We start from the raw sequence: 12,978 nt of genomic DNA, 5'->3' as shown, positions 1-12,978 counted from the left end.
TCCCCTCCCTGGAAATGCTTGATTCACTTTGACTTCAGGTCACGATCAGGAAGCTCTGCTTGGAACATGTGCTTTTTAGACATTCAAGCAGAAATGAAGCACAGGTCTGGATGGTCTACAGTTCACAGGAGAGGTCTTAGAGACACCCACAGGCTGTGTTAAGGCGCTGAAAACTGGACAACGTCAGAAGGGGAGTGACTGTTGAATACACCACTGTGGCAGAACAGTTATGTTCAGCTGAAGGCATCTGACTTCCTGGAATTACTTATCTGCCTAAAAGCAGAGCCCAAAAGGACTTGTCATAAATCTCCTCCCCTGAAGCAACCAGGGAAAATAGACTCTTACCACCAGAGACAAAGAAAAGTTGGAACCATATCTCAACAGACATGTCACAAAACTGTCATATTTCTCATGTATTCTAAGGGCCCATTTATCTTTTGTAAAAACCATTTCTTTTCCCATAAGTGCCCTTCTCCCCTTTTTCTTCTATTAAGATGGTTTTAAGCCCCAAATTCTAAAGCCCCTTTGACTTATATTTTTCTGTAAACTCCTTTCCCACGTCATTGAATCTAATCTATGTTTTCTCTTGCTAATCTGTCTTTTGCCAGTTTAATTTGCAGACCCCAATCATAAACCTAAGAGTGTAGAGACAAAGTTTTCTCTCCCCTAAACCAGAGTTAGAGAAAAAAAAATTCAAGGGCTGGGCCCCAAAGCTATGAATTTGTAAAGATTAGGAAGCACAAGCAAGAGATAACTTGGCAAAGTTAAAAATTAATAACTCCCTTTATTTCCACAAATTACACAAGAAATCACTTCATTTATAGATTGTAATCTGGTTCCTGACACAAAAAAAGTCTATAAATAAGGCCGAAAGAAGTGATTCTGAGTTGTAATTAAACATAATTGGGGGTCAGTACCTATGCTTCTTTCTACATTCTTCAACTACACTCAGGGGAAAATAAAGTAGCATTGTCCTCTAGACACTGTCTAAACAAATTTTTATTTTATTTTTATTGGGGAGCAGTGTGTTTTTCCAGGGCCCATCAGCTCCAAGTCAAGCAGTTGTTTCAATCTAGTTGTGGAGAGACCAGCAAACCTTGGTGTTATGAGCACTGTGCTCTAACCAACTGAGCTAACGGGCTGCCCCAACACTGTCAAAATTGATGACAGAGACCTTAACCAAGACAGCAACCTAGAAGTCCTGAAAGGAAGAGCTCTTGCACCCTAGGTCAGTCCCCAAAGCCCCACAGGAAGAGCTCTGTGGTTACAACAGAGCTCTTTGGTCCTAGTAGCATGTCCTCTTAATCTCTTCCCTTCTAAAATAGAACTTTCTCCCTCTTTCTCTTCTTGTATGTGGCTCACCATGGCTGCATAGAACGGATTGCAATCCTTTCTTTCTCCTGAATAAATCCTTTTCCTGTCAGAATACCTAGTTGACTTTTTTACAGTCAACAAAACATGTGGAAAACTCAGCACTTGAAATATAGCTAGTGACTTTGTAATGTTATTTAATTTCAATTGTCTTAAATTTAAGTACTAGCACGTGCCTAGTGGTTAACATATTGATCCATGCAGGTCCAGACTATTTTTTTAAGTCTATTTCCTCAATCCTGAGTTATTTTATAAATAACTAATTTTATAAATTCATAAAAGACACACAACACAACCTTGTGTGAAAAATAACATAAAAGAAGCTACTTCAAATAGGAGCCGGAGCTGCCACCCCAAAGGAACTACCTTACATGTCGGATTCCTCAAACCTTTGGAATATTAAAACTGGGGAAAAGAACCTTTTGCACTGGGCCTAATCTGGCATTGTGTGGATGAAAATAAAGGGGTTCTATGGAAAGTAACCTCACAGATGATCTGACTGTAAATTCCTAACTGGGCAGGTCATGGTGGGTAGTCACGCCCCAGGCTTATAACTTCTTCAGTGAAAGGCTTTAGGCCAGTCCAGTCCATTGTTCTTGTGCATCTAGGTTAACACACCATTGAAATGCCAGAAGTGATACCCCTCCAAGGGGGTATTATCCCTCAAGAGAGCACAGAATCCTAACTATTCTGTCATCCAATCCCCACCTTGCTTTCTCCAACCTTCCTTACATCCCCTCCTTAATTTCAAATTTACAAAAGCTGCAAAGCTGTTATTATCTGGATCATTTGAGATCTTGCTCCCTGGCATATGTCATCAGTTAGGTTCAAATAAACTCATAAAAATTCTCTACAGGGTTGGACATTTCCTACGTCAACATCTGTATTCCAAACAACTGTGTACACAGCTAACAGGGAAGCAAACAGGAGAGCCTCCTTGGCAAAACTGCCCTGGTATCTTGCTTACAGGGTCCCCTGCAGCCTTATCAGGTCAATCTATGCACTTAGCTTTCTCTGCTTTGATATCCAATGAATTAAAGGAGACAAAGAAATTAAACACCACGATTCACAAACAGGCAATTATGTATACTAGAAAAGACACTTTCAGAAGGGCTCTGTACAACCACATCCAGAAAAGACACTTTCAGAAGGGCTCTGTACAACCACATCAGAAAAGACCATATCAGCTACTCTTAACTATATCTATGAGCAGCAACAGAGGATTTGAAATTATTAATTACCAGGAAGTGAAGCAGACAGCATCTGTTGTGGACGGCTAACCCAAGATTCCAGACCAGGCCTGTTGTAATCTACACCTTCATTTTTTCATTTTTTCCTTACTTTGGTTCCTTCCTATCTCACAATTATTGGGTCTTCAGGAAAGTCATGACTCATTTTTGCATTGAAAAACATAGAAAAATACGTCATGACTTTCCCGACGACCCAATAATATGAGAGGTCAAGCACTCGCTATAATAGTTATCATTTCCATTCCCCCTTAATTTCTACCTGGAAAGATAACTCAGCATTGGATATCATCTTTAAACCTACTTCCCAGGTCAAAACACAACTGGTTGCACACATAGTTAAGGGTTTCCATGTCTGGCGATGTCAGCCCCAGCAAAGGTTTGGAAGAATGCTTTTTCCTTGGGCAGGTGTTAGCATGAACTAATACATAATTACAAACTTATCAAAAACCTTCATGGGAATTTGCTGGAGCTACCCTAAAGCAATAGTCAACCAGGAAAGCTTTAAATTCCCTTGCACAAGTTGTGTTAGATAATAGAATTGCTCTTGACCGTATCCTAGCTGAACAACTAGGGTTTGCTCTGTTGTTAATACTTATTTTTGAACTTGGAATAAAACACTTCTTATGAAGTACACATGAAACTAGATAAAATCTGGGTACAAGGAAAAGGTTAAATACAGTGCCACTGACACCTCATGGTTCTTTGAAATCTTCAGCTAGTTGTCCTGAGGTATTTCCTTCTGGTTCAGATTTACTCTCCAAATGGGCTTAAGATTTTGTTGTTACAGAAATTTTTGCTGTTATAAAACTTTTTGGATAATGGTAGCTCAGCATTTTGAGATGATCACTAGGGCCTATGAGATTTCATATGAGAAGCCTCAAGAAATTACACAAGATGTTTGCCTCTAAAGGAATATCACATAAAGCCTTTCTCTGTTCTGGTGCCCATGTTGCTCAAATGTGGCCTAAGGCTCCTAAGAAAACCATTTTCCTTCTTCATGAGAAATGACATAACTGGGAATGAGCCTTTCCAGTAATGAAGAAAGAACAATCCTTCTAATAAATAATCCGTGTTGTTTTCCAGTGATTCATCAGCAATGCTTTCAAGGAAAGATCTCCATCAAAAGGGAAAAATGTAAAAATTAATATATAAATGGAGCAACTTCGAAATGGAGCTGCCATCCCGGAGGAACTGCTTTGTAGTTCTTACTCCTCAAACCCTTTTTATGTTAAAACTGGGCAAAATGACCTTGGCCTAAGGCAGCATTGTATCCCAAACAGCTGTTTGCAAGACAACAGGAAAGCACACTGGACTGAAAATTAAAGACATTCTTTAGAATTAGCATCATTATGATGTGGGGAAAGCAAGGAGCCGCCCTCCCCTCCTTCCCTCCCCCCCCCTCCCAATTGAACAACTTTTAAGTCTCCTCCTCCCTAGTTCCTTAGCCCCTTGCTTTGATAACTCTTCTAATCAGTCTCTGAATTCTAGATTAAAGATTGCCCCTAGACTGAATCACAGAATCTCTCTCACTGACCCCAGCTTTAGATAACTACTTAAACCCACCCCTGCTTTAGATAACTACTTAAAATCTGTGACTTCCCAATGTTCCCCAAGCCATTCCAGACTTGACTCTAGGATAATCCCATCCCAGAGACTAAACAGGTTTTAACATTTCCCCAGGCCAGTATACTTGTTGATTGTAAACATTAGAGGCTAATGTTCTTTCCAAACCCTTAGCCACCCTACATCTATAGCTTTGAGCTCTGCTCTTTAAGAAATTTATTAATTAAAATCTATTTTTCTTCATGTAGGAGCCTTGGGGATACAGAGGACACCCCAGCAAGGTTGCCAATCCCAACCAAAGAAGCCAACATGGTCTTCCAGGCGGATCTCGAGACTCCTTCCTCTCAACTGAGATCAGTTAGGGTGAGAGTTCCGTGAATCCCCCAATAGGCAGGGACAGCTCTACATCCCTGCCCAGCAGGAAGCAGATACAGAAGAAAAGATCTCTTGTCCCTCAACTGCCCATAGAGATTTTGTGGGGATCAAGTCTCTCAAGGGGAAAACAAGGCAGACAGAGGCAGGCATTGGGTCTCTGATTCCTGCATGTCCCACAGAATGCACCGCCCAAAAGACTTCCCCTCTCCACCCAAAACTTCTCTTTTCTTCTAATAAACTCCTTTTCTAAAGAGATGAGATCAATCAGGTGGTCCCACACCCAGAGAGGAGCAGCCCATTCTAGAGAAAGAAGGGATAAAAACTCCAAGTCCTGGCCAGTCAGCACCTTTTGAGCATTTTGAGCCTTGCCTCTGCTCAGGGCCCACTCCAAACTCTTTGGAGTGTACTATCTTTTCTAATAATGGCCCTTGAGCCATTCTCTACTTTTTTTCCCACTTCTGCTTCTTTGAAATGTATTCTTTTCTCCTAATAAACTCCTTTTCTGCAACTTTACCTCTATGGTCCGTTTCTCCAATCTTCGGTTCCACAAGACCAGGATCCCGGCACACACACAATCACACACATCAAAAAAATCCTGCATCTATTACATAAGCTTATCTGAACCTATAGAAATTCCTTCCTTAGCTTATTAACACCCATAAAAAACACCTGCCTTCTATTCATATAATTATTCCCCTTCCCTTTTGCAAAAATACCCCTTGACTTCACCCCCTAATCAGACTCTATTTGTTTCTGCCTAAATCACTGCTTCCACAATAGCTATTTTTTTAAGGTAGTTCTATTTATAATTTTTAAAATTAATGTCAGGTGTACAAAACAATGTACTAGTTAGACATTTACATCCCTCACAAAGTGACAACCCCCTCTCCCCCAATCTACCACCCTTCTGACATCTTATGTAGCTGTTACAATTCCATTGACTCTATTCCCTATGCTGTACTCTACGATAGCTATTCTTTTGCATCTCAAATAAATGCTGTTGCTTCTCACTTTCACCCTTTATATTTAGGATAACTGCACATCTTAAAGATAGGAGATCTAGCCATTTCTCCCCTTCACAGATGTTCAGCCATTAATCAGGAAATAGTTTAACTGAGTTAATAAGCTTTAAAAAAACAACAACTTTTCTTATATAGAGCCTAATAAATAAAAATTTTAAATTCCTATCTTCATTCTGTTTGTTTTGTAAGCAGTTATGGGTCATCTTTTGAGAAAACTGGGAACTTTTACAAACACTAAAACTTGCCAGTTTCATTTCTTCCCCATAAGAGACTGAATCCAAATTGGCAGCTACAGTTGAGTCTTCTATAGTGCTTGAAATTTAAGGCATTACTCTTCTTTGTAGAGATGCTTTGACTAGGTCACAAATCTATTTAACTTTAAAAAGCTCAAATTTACTCCAATAGCACACAGAGAAAAAGCATAGATACTGGTTTCTGATAACATTCTCAAAAAAAAGGAACCAGAGTGTCTTGGAGAATTGGTTGATTACAGGGTTGGGGCATGGAAAACGCAAAATGAGCCTGGAGCATTTGTGATACCAGAAAGTAAGGCAATGCTTTAAAAAGTGAGGGGAGAGGAATGGTGGTAATATGTCAAAGGGCACAGGGGCCAACCTGAAAGAGCTCCCAGTGGCCAAAGCTGCAATGATTTGAGCTGCCAATTAAATAAGGACAGTATTACATTATGATCCATGTAATAAAATAAGTATCCATAACTCTGTACTGATACCAACAGTTGGGTGCTAAAATTAGTGAATAAAAGTTTAAGGAGAAACAGAATATTTGCATACTCTAAGTTTACATTTACGGTTAAGTAGAAACAGGATATGTGCATAGTCCAAGTTTCTCTCCTGAGATATCTACTAATTACAAAGGGGAAAATGATAACTTTCCACTGGGAACACGGCAAACAGCACCTTAACCAAGTTTAACCTCAGTAATAAGACATCATGTACTTCTGATATGATGCACCAGGATTACTTCTGATATGTTTTCCAAGTATGCATAACCTCAATCTTGATGAGAAAACATCAAGAACTAATTGAGAGACATTCTACAAAATAACTGATCAGTACTCATCAAGTATGTCCATGTCATAAAAAACAACAAAAAGTTGAGGAATTGTCACAGATTGGAGGGAACTAAGGATGTGTAACAGTCAACTGCAACCTGAGATCCTAGGCCTGATCCTGAACAAAAAAATAACAGTGAAATCTAAATGAGTGTATATAGTTTAGTTAACAGTATTATAATATTGTACCAATGCTAATTTATTAGTTTTGACACCTGCACTATAATTATGCAAAATGTTACAGGAACTCTGTGTATTATTTTTTTGCAGCTTTTCAATAAGTCTAAAAATTTTTTCAAAATCAAAAATATAAATAAAATGCCAATATTTTACAATGTTTATAATGGAAGCATATGTTAGACTTAAAACGCCATCACTGTTCTTAAAAACTTCTTCAGGGCTGGCCGAGTGGCACGCTGGTTAGGAGTTGGCTTGGGACGCCAGCTCTGAGCAGTAGGGCCCCGGTTCGGATCCCACACAAGGGCCAGTGATGCTGCACCCTCTACAGCTAAGATGGTGAACAACAGCTCCACCTGGAGCTGGGCTGCCATGAGTTGCAGGAGATGGCATAGGCTGCAGTGGGACTGGCCGGCAGTGGGCATGAGCTTTCGTGAGCTGCCGTGAGCGGCCATCCAAGGGCCAGAAAGCGACTACCTCAGCCAGGAAGAGCGCAATGATAATACCAACATGGGCCAGCGAAACGACGTCCTCCACAACTAGGCTGAAGAACAAAAGGACAGCAACTTGTCTGTTCCCCTTCCTCAATTCCCCAGCACTGTTCCCCTCCCCCAATTCCCCAACGGAATCTTTGGGGGGGAAAAAAAACCCAAAAAACTTCATTAAGATCTCTACAACCCAGTCACAGCTATCCATACTGTGGGAGTGCAGAAAGAGTCAGCCCAAAATGTGCCTCTGGCTTGCAGATTGTTTTCAGCTAAAGGCAACTGATCACCAGGCTCAAGAGAAACTCCTTCCTCCTCCCTTTCAAATACCTAGAATTTAAATTAGAACCCTTGCCCATAAGAGATTATCAGAGATAACTTCTTTTGACCTATCCATAGGGCAGAAAGAACTTCTATTTACTAAAGTTCTGCTCTTCTTATCATCCTGCAATGACCTTTTGAAGCCCCCAAGGCACCTTACCTCATTCCTGGCTCAGGATGTCTTATATCCTCATGCACCCTTTCTATCTCTGAACCTCTCTGACTCTCTCATGTATGTGGAGTTCCATACATATGTATTAAACACTTGGTTGTTATCTCTTGCTATTCTGTCTCATGTGTATTTGATTATTAGACCAGCCAGAAGAACTGTGAGGGTAAAGTTTGTTCCTCCCCAACAGTATTCTGAAAAGTATTGTTAAGAATAACACATCGAAGAATAACATATCTTTCTTGTTACTCTGGCATATTTATAATTGGCTGAAATTCAAATGACATGAAGTTGTGAGCTCCTCCTAAAAACCAAGATTTAGGGCCTATATCATACTGAGAGGGAAGAGCAGGAAGCTCATGTTTTGTAAACTGTTCTCCAGAAGTGTACTAAAATAATGGTAAATATTATTTCCTACATTTTTGTATTTCCTGCAATTTGATTCCTTCTGTATTGATTAATAAGTTAGGTATTAGGAACAAGTTATTCGTTATTAAAAGCAAGAGGCATATGTACAAGCATATTATCTTTAGGATAAAAAAGGCATCATCCAAAGCAATTTCTATCAGTGTGGCAATTAATGCCACTAGACCTGTGCTACCCAATTAGGCAGCCACTGGCCACATGTGACTACTGAGCACTTGGGATGCGGACAGACTGATTAAGATGTGCTGTACATGTAGATAGATACCAGATTTTAAAGACTTAGTATGAATAAACAAAGGAAAAATATCTCATTAATAGTTTTATATTGATTGCATATTGAAGTTATACCTGTAATACATTGTTTATCTAGAAAGAGAGGTAGATATAGGTACTGTTTTAAAGTTTCCAAACAATACTAAGCTATTTGGTCTCTTCTGATCCTCACAACTAGGGCTGAGTCATTCCACTTTACAGAAGATGCCATGAGCTATTAATAGTATTGACAGGCCAGGACCAGATCCAGGGACTTTAGGCTTCTCCTAGGTGATGACTCTACTGGCTAAACACCTGTGTAATAAGATTGCTTGAACAGTATTTATTAATCATAGGGTAATATTGGGAATGGCTTTTGCATTGCCAGTGAAGATAAGAATACTAAATGCTCTAAATGTTCTCAGTACACTTAACATTCCATACTACTATGCTGACACTTGCAACTGACCCATACTTTACTTCTGGGCGACTTCAATAAAATATAGATCCCTCCCATCCAAACTTATGTTCTCTGGTCCCATGTAGAAATTATGATCCAGAGAGATGACTTCATCCAAGGTAGAAAATGAAAAAATGAGAGTTTATTAGACCCAAGTTAGGTCTGGGCCTCTCTACTCCCTGTCAACTCATACGTCCTGTTCTTGTCCTTACATGCCTTTACAATGAGCAGCTGTATGAACATGTAAGAAAAATGTGAAACAAATTAGCAGGCTAGATAAAAAAAAAAGTAAGAAAAGTATGGTGAACTTTAATCAACTGCAATATGGTGTTTTTTCTGGCCCAGCTGTGAGTGACCCTGTGAACTCTCAGCCTCCTCCTCCATAAATAGGAGACTAAACTGCCCTGGAAGGTTTAGTGTGAGCATCAAGTGAGAATGGATATAAAAATACCTGCACACAGTAAGCACTCAACCAACCCCACAGCCCCCTCTTCTTAATGGCCACTTCCTTTTATTTTTCTGAGGATTTACTAATTTTGTCTCAAGGTATTCCTAACTAATATGGGCTGGTTAAGGAAAAGGGATAAGATACATGTTTTACCCTCTGCTTTTTAATGATTCTATTGTCCCTCTACTTTCTATCCCTTCTCTCCCTGACCCCTGGGGTCAGAGTAAGGCCAGGGTCTGGCTGTGTAGGGCAGGAAGCAGTGTGGGTAGACCTCCTGCGTGAGGGTATCCAAAATTTGGGTACCCCTCAGGCAGGCTTTCCTCTTTCCTTTTAAGACACTCACATCAAGTGGCTTCAGAGGGAGTTCATCAGGCTTGCTGCTTTCTAGAGGCTTCCATCTTTTACCCTTCCAGATAACAAAGAACTTAATGCCAATGATATGACAGCTACCTAATGCTGCCTAGGCCTAAGAACTAGCCCAAAAGAATTGAGCTAGTGATCACCAAAGTGCACAAACCCTGTTCAACAGGGCTTCTAACCTTACTAATATTTTATTCTACCCTTCTTGTCAAAAACAAAACTTGGGCCGGCCGAGTGGCGCAATGGTTAAGAACTGGCTTGGGACGCCAGAGGGCCCCGGTTCGGATCCCACATATGAGGGCCAGTGACACTGCCCTCCACAGCTAAGATGCTGAACAACAGCTCAACCTGAAGCTGGGCTGCCATGAGGCGCCAGGCGATGGCGTAGGCTGCAGCCCCTGTGGCAGTGGGTTGCATGGGCTACCATGTGTAGCCAGCAGCCAGCGTGAGCGGCCCTCAAGCCGCAGTGAGCAGCCATCCAGAAGCCAGCAACTGATCTGCCTCGGCCAGGAAGAGTGCAATGATGGTGCCAACTTGGGCCAGTGAAGCAACGTCCTCCACAACTAGACTGAAGAACAAAACAACAGCAACTTGACTGTTCCCCTTCCCCCAATTCCCCAATAAAAATCTTAAAAAAAAAAAAAAAACTTATTCATTGACATGAAGATGGGAGCAGTAATTTGCTTTATACACACTGATCTACAACCCTCCCTTCTCCCCCTTTAATAGTACACTACTAACTTTCAAAGCTACAATTCTCTGAATATTTTATCCATCTCTATAAATAAATTAAGTAAGTGGATCAAAAATTAAATATCCACTTTCTAGTAGTCTCCCAGTGCTTCAAAAAACTATAGTGTGGGTAGTACTATCATGAGAAGGGAGACTGAGTGCCAAACTTCTATCAAAAACTTTTGACAGGGAGAAATACAGAGTATTTTGAAGTATATGAGGTGATCCTATCCCGCTAGAAAATCTAGATTTATCTCCAAAGAAGCCCCAAACCATTACAAAGCAGCATGCATGACCATGGGGTCTTAGCATCCAACCAGTGCTTTTCATGACACTTAGAGTAAGGAAAACTACAACTACAGCAAGCAGTCCTAGAAAACGCACCATTGCATGTACTATCAGATGGGCACACAGGATGCTCTCCCACTGCCATGGTTCAGTCTCCTCTACATCCTTCTGTGACACAAGACATTTGCCTCAGAAGTAAATGCCAGGAAAAGCTTCTAGGAGGAGATGGTATATTTCCCCTTTTTATCCTCATTGAATTGTGCCTCATGCCTGGAGGATGCAACTTAATTAGCATATAGGGTCCTCTGGTTGGTCTATGTCCATTCTAATATGCTCCTGCTCAGTAACTCGACTCTTGTTTGCATTTTATCTTCCGTTTGTAACACTTACATTTGCCTAAACTTCTTCATGGATGCTTAGTAAAATAAAGGCAGAAATAGATTTTGGGTATAAGTGTATTTTGATACCACCTTGATGTAAAAGAATGTTTTTCCTAAGGGAGCTCTTGCTGAATGCCGGAGTTCTGGAACAAAGATGACCAATAAACATTTTTTTACCATGAATCTACTTTATTTCTGAAAGTGGAATGAGCTTTTACATGTCTACAATTAGGCAAGAAAATAAAACTAGGCAAGATTACAGGATTTTTATTTTTTACCTGCTAGATCTGCAATCTAACTTTTTTGATCTTCTGTTTTTCTGTTTTGTTCTAATGCCTTCAGTGTTATTTTGAATCAGGATTGTAATAAGCTGGTTACTTTTTTGAAGTTAGTATTTAAACTATCCACAAAAAAATTACAAAAGGGAGCTCATAACGCTTCAGCAAACCATCCAAAGTTGTGGACAAACTATGTCCTGAGAATAAGAAAAAGATGGAATAAATATATTGGTTAATCCCTTTTAAAGTACTAATAATATTAACAAACTTTTCTCCCACCTTGTAGTAACTTCCATGCTCCATAAGTTTGCAACTATCCAATATCAACTCTTAGTTTTCACACATTTCGAGAAAGGCAAGAGTTTCACCAACCGGCCCTTAACACACACTAGCACACACAAAATCAGTTGCACCATGGCATCGTTTTCTGAAAAAGCAGTCTGAATTTTCAGTTTGCATTTCATATTCACTTTCAAGTAAAACTGGGAGGGACTAATTAAAACCTAGTCATCTCAATGGAACACTTTTCTATTTTCTACCAAATGTACACGCCATACCCACCGACCTTTCAAGTCACACACATTCCAAAGGGCATTTACTCACTCAGGGATTCAAAGGCTTGGATCTCAGGGTCCGTGCACTCAGAGGCTGAGCACTAATAACCACGTATATAAACACTGATTTGAGTCCGCCAAACCTTCGGAACATTCCCTAAGGAAGCAGCTTCTACTTCACAATGACATCAAGCATCTGTACTGTGCTTTCTAAATCGTGAAGCTTTTCCACACTCTTCCCGGCTCCATTCCAGGCTGCCTCCTTCCTGCGTCTTTCCAATCTCTGTTAGATCGACCAGGACTCCCTCTCCCCTCCTGCGAGCTCGGTACTCAGTGTGTAACTGACGTAGGACACAGCCCGCGCACAACAAAGCCCGGCCCCAGGGCGACCTTCCTGGGCCGTCCTCTACAGTATGGAGCGCACCCCTCCTCGCGAGCCCAGCTCTCACACGTGCAGCGAACAGCCTCGGAAGGCGCCGGCCCAGGGTCGCAGTCACGGTCTGGAGCCGCGGACTGCAAATAGGAGCGGCTGGCGGTGAGGAGGCGAGCGCAGGCAGCTTGGACACCGGCTTCCCAGTGCACAGCCCCGGCTGCGGCGGGGAGAGCTCAGGACAATGGTCCCTCCCCCACGCCCCAGCTCTCCGGGGGTCTGTACCAGCCAAAGTGCGAAAGGCGTGTCGCCGCCTGCCTGGTGCGATAATCGCCAGGGCTGAGCCCGCGACCCTAGTAGCGCTTGTACCGAGTTCCGCACGGCACCCGGCCGCCACCCGCCCGCTGGCCCAGGTCACGGACACGACTATTCCCGGGCACGCAAATACAACCTCAAAATTCCCTTCCCCGGGGCTCTTCCAAAATGGGCAGTTAGCGATTAGTTAGTCCTGGTAATCACAGGACGCTACTCCTGCTGATCAATACCTTGTCCGGCCTTGATGGATTTGGTCACGAACGGGAGCCTGTGCTCTTAAGCACCGGAGGACGCTGACGCCTCGACTTTT

General features: G+C 41.6%; 1 protein-coding gene across 1 annotated transcript in view; it reads right to left on the bottom strand.

Annotated features, from left to right (window-relative positions):
• LOC109377043 (ATP-binding cassette sub-family G member 2-like) overlaps window positions 1–12,579 on the bottom strand; it is a 63,491-nt gene extending 50,912 nt beyond the window's left edge. The window contains exon 1 of the mRNA XM_019633260.1: window positions 12,033–12,579. The gene's annotated coding sequence lies outside the window, so the exon portion shown is untranslated. The remainder of the gene's footprint in view (window positions 1–12,032) is intronic.
• Window positions 12,580–12,978: the final 399 nt, after the last annotated feature.

This window comes from Hipposideros armiger, unplaced genomic scaffold (assembly GCF_001890085.2).
Source record: "Hipposideros armiger isolate ML-2016 unplaced genomic scaffold, ASM189008v1 scaffold_1266, whole genome shotgun sequence".
Taxonomy (NCBI): Eukaryota; Metazoa; Chordata; class Mammalia; order Chiroptera; family Hipposideridae; genus Hipposideros; species Hipposideros armiger.
This window is presented reverse-complemented; position numbering and strand designations above follow the sequence as displayed.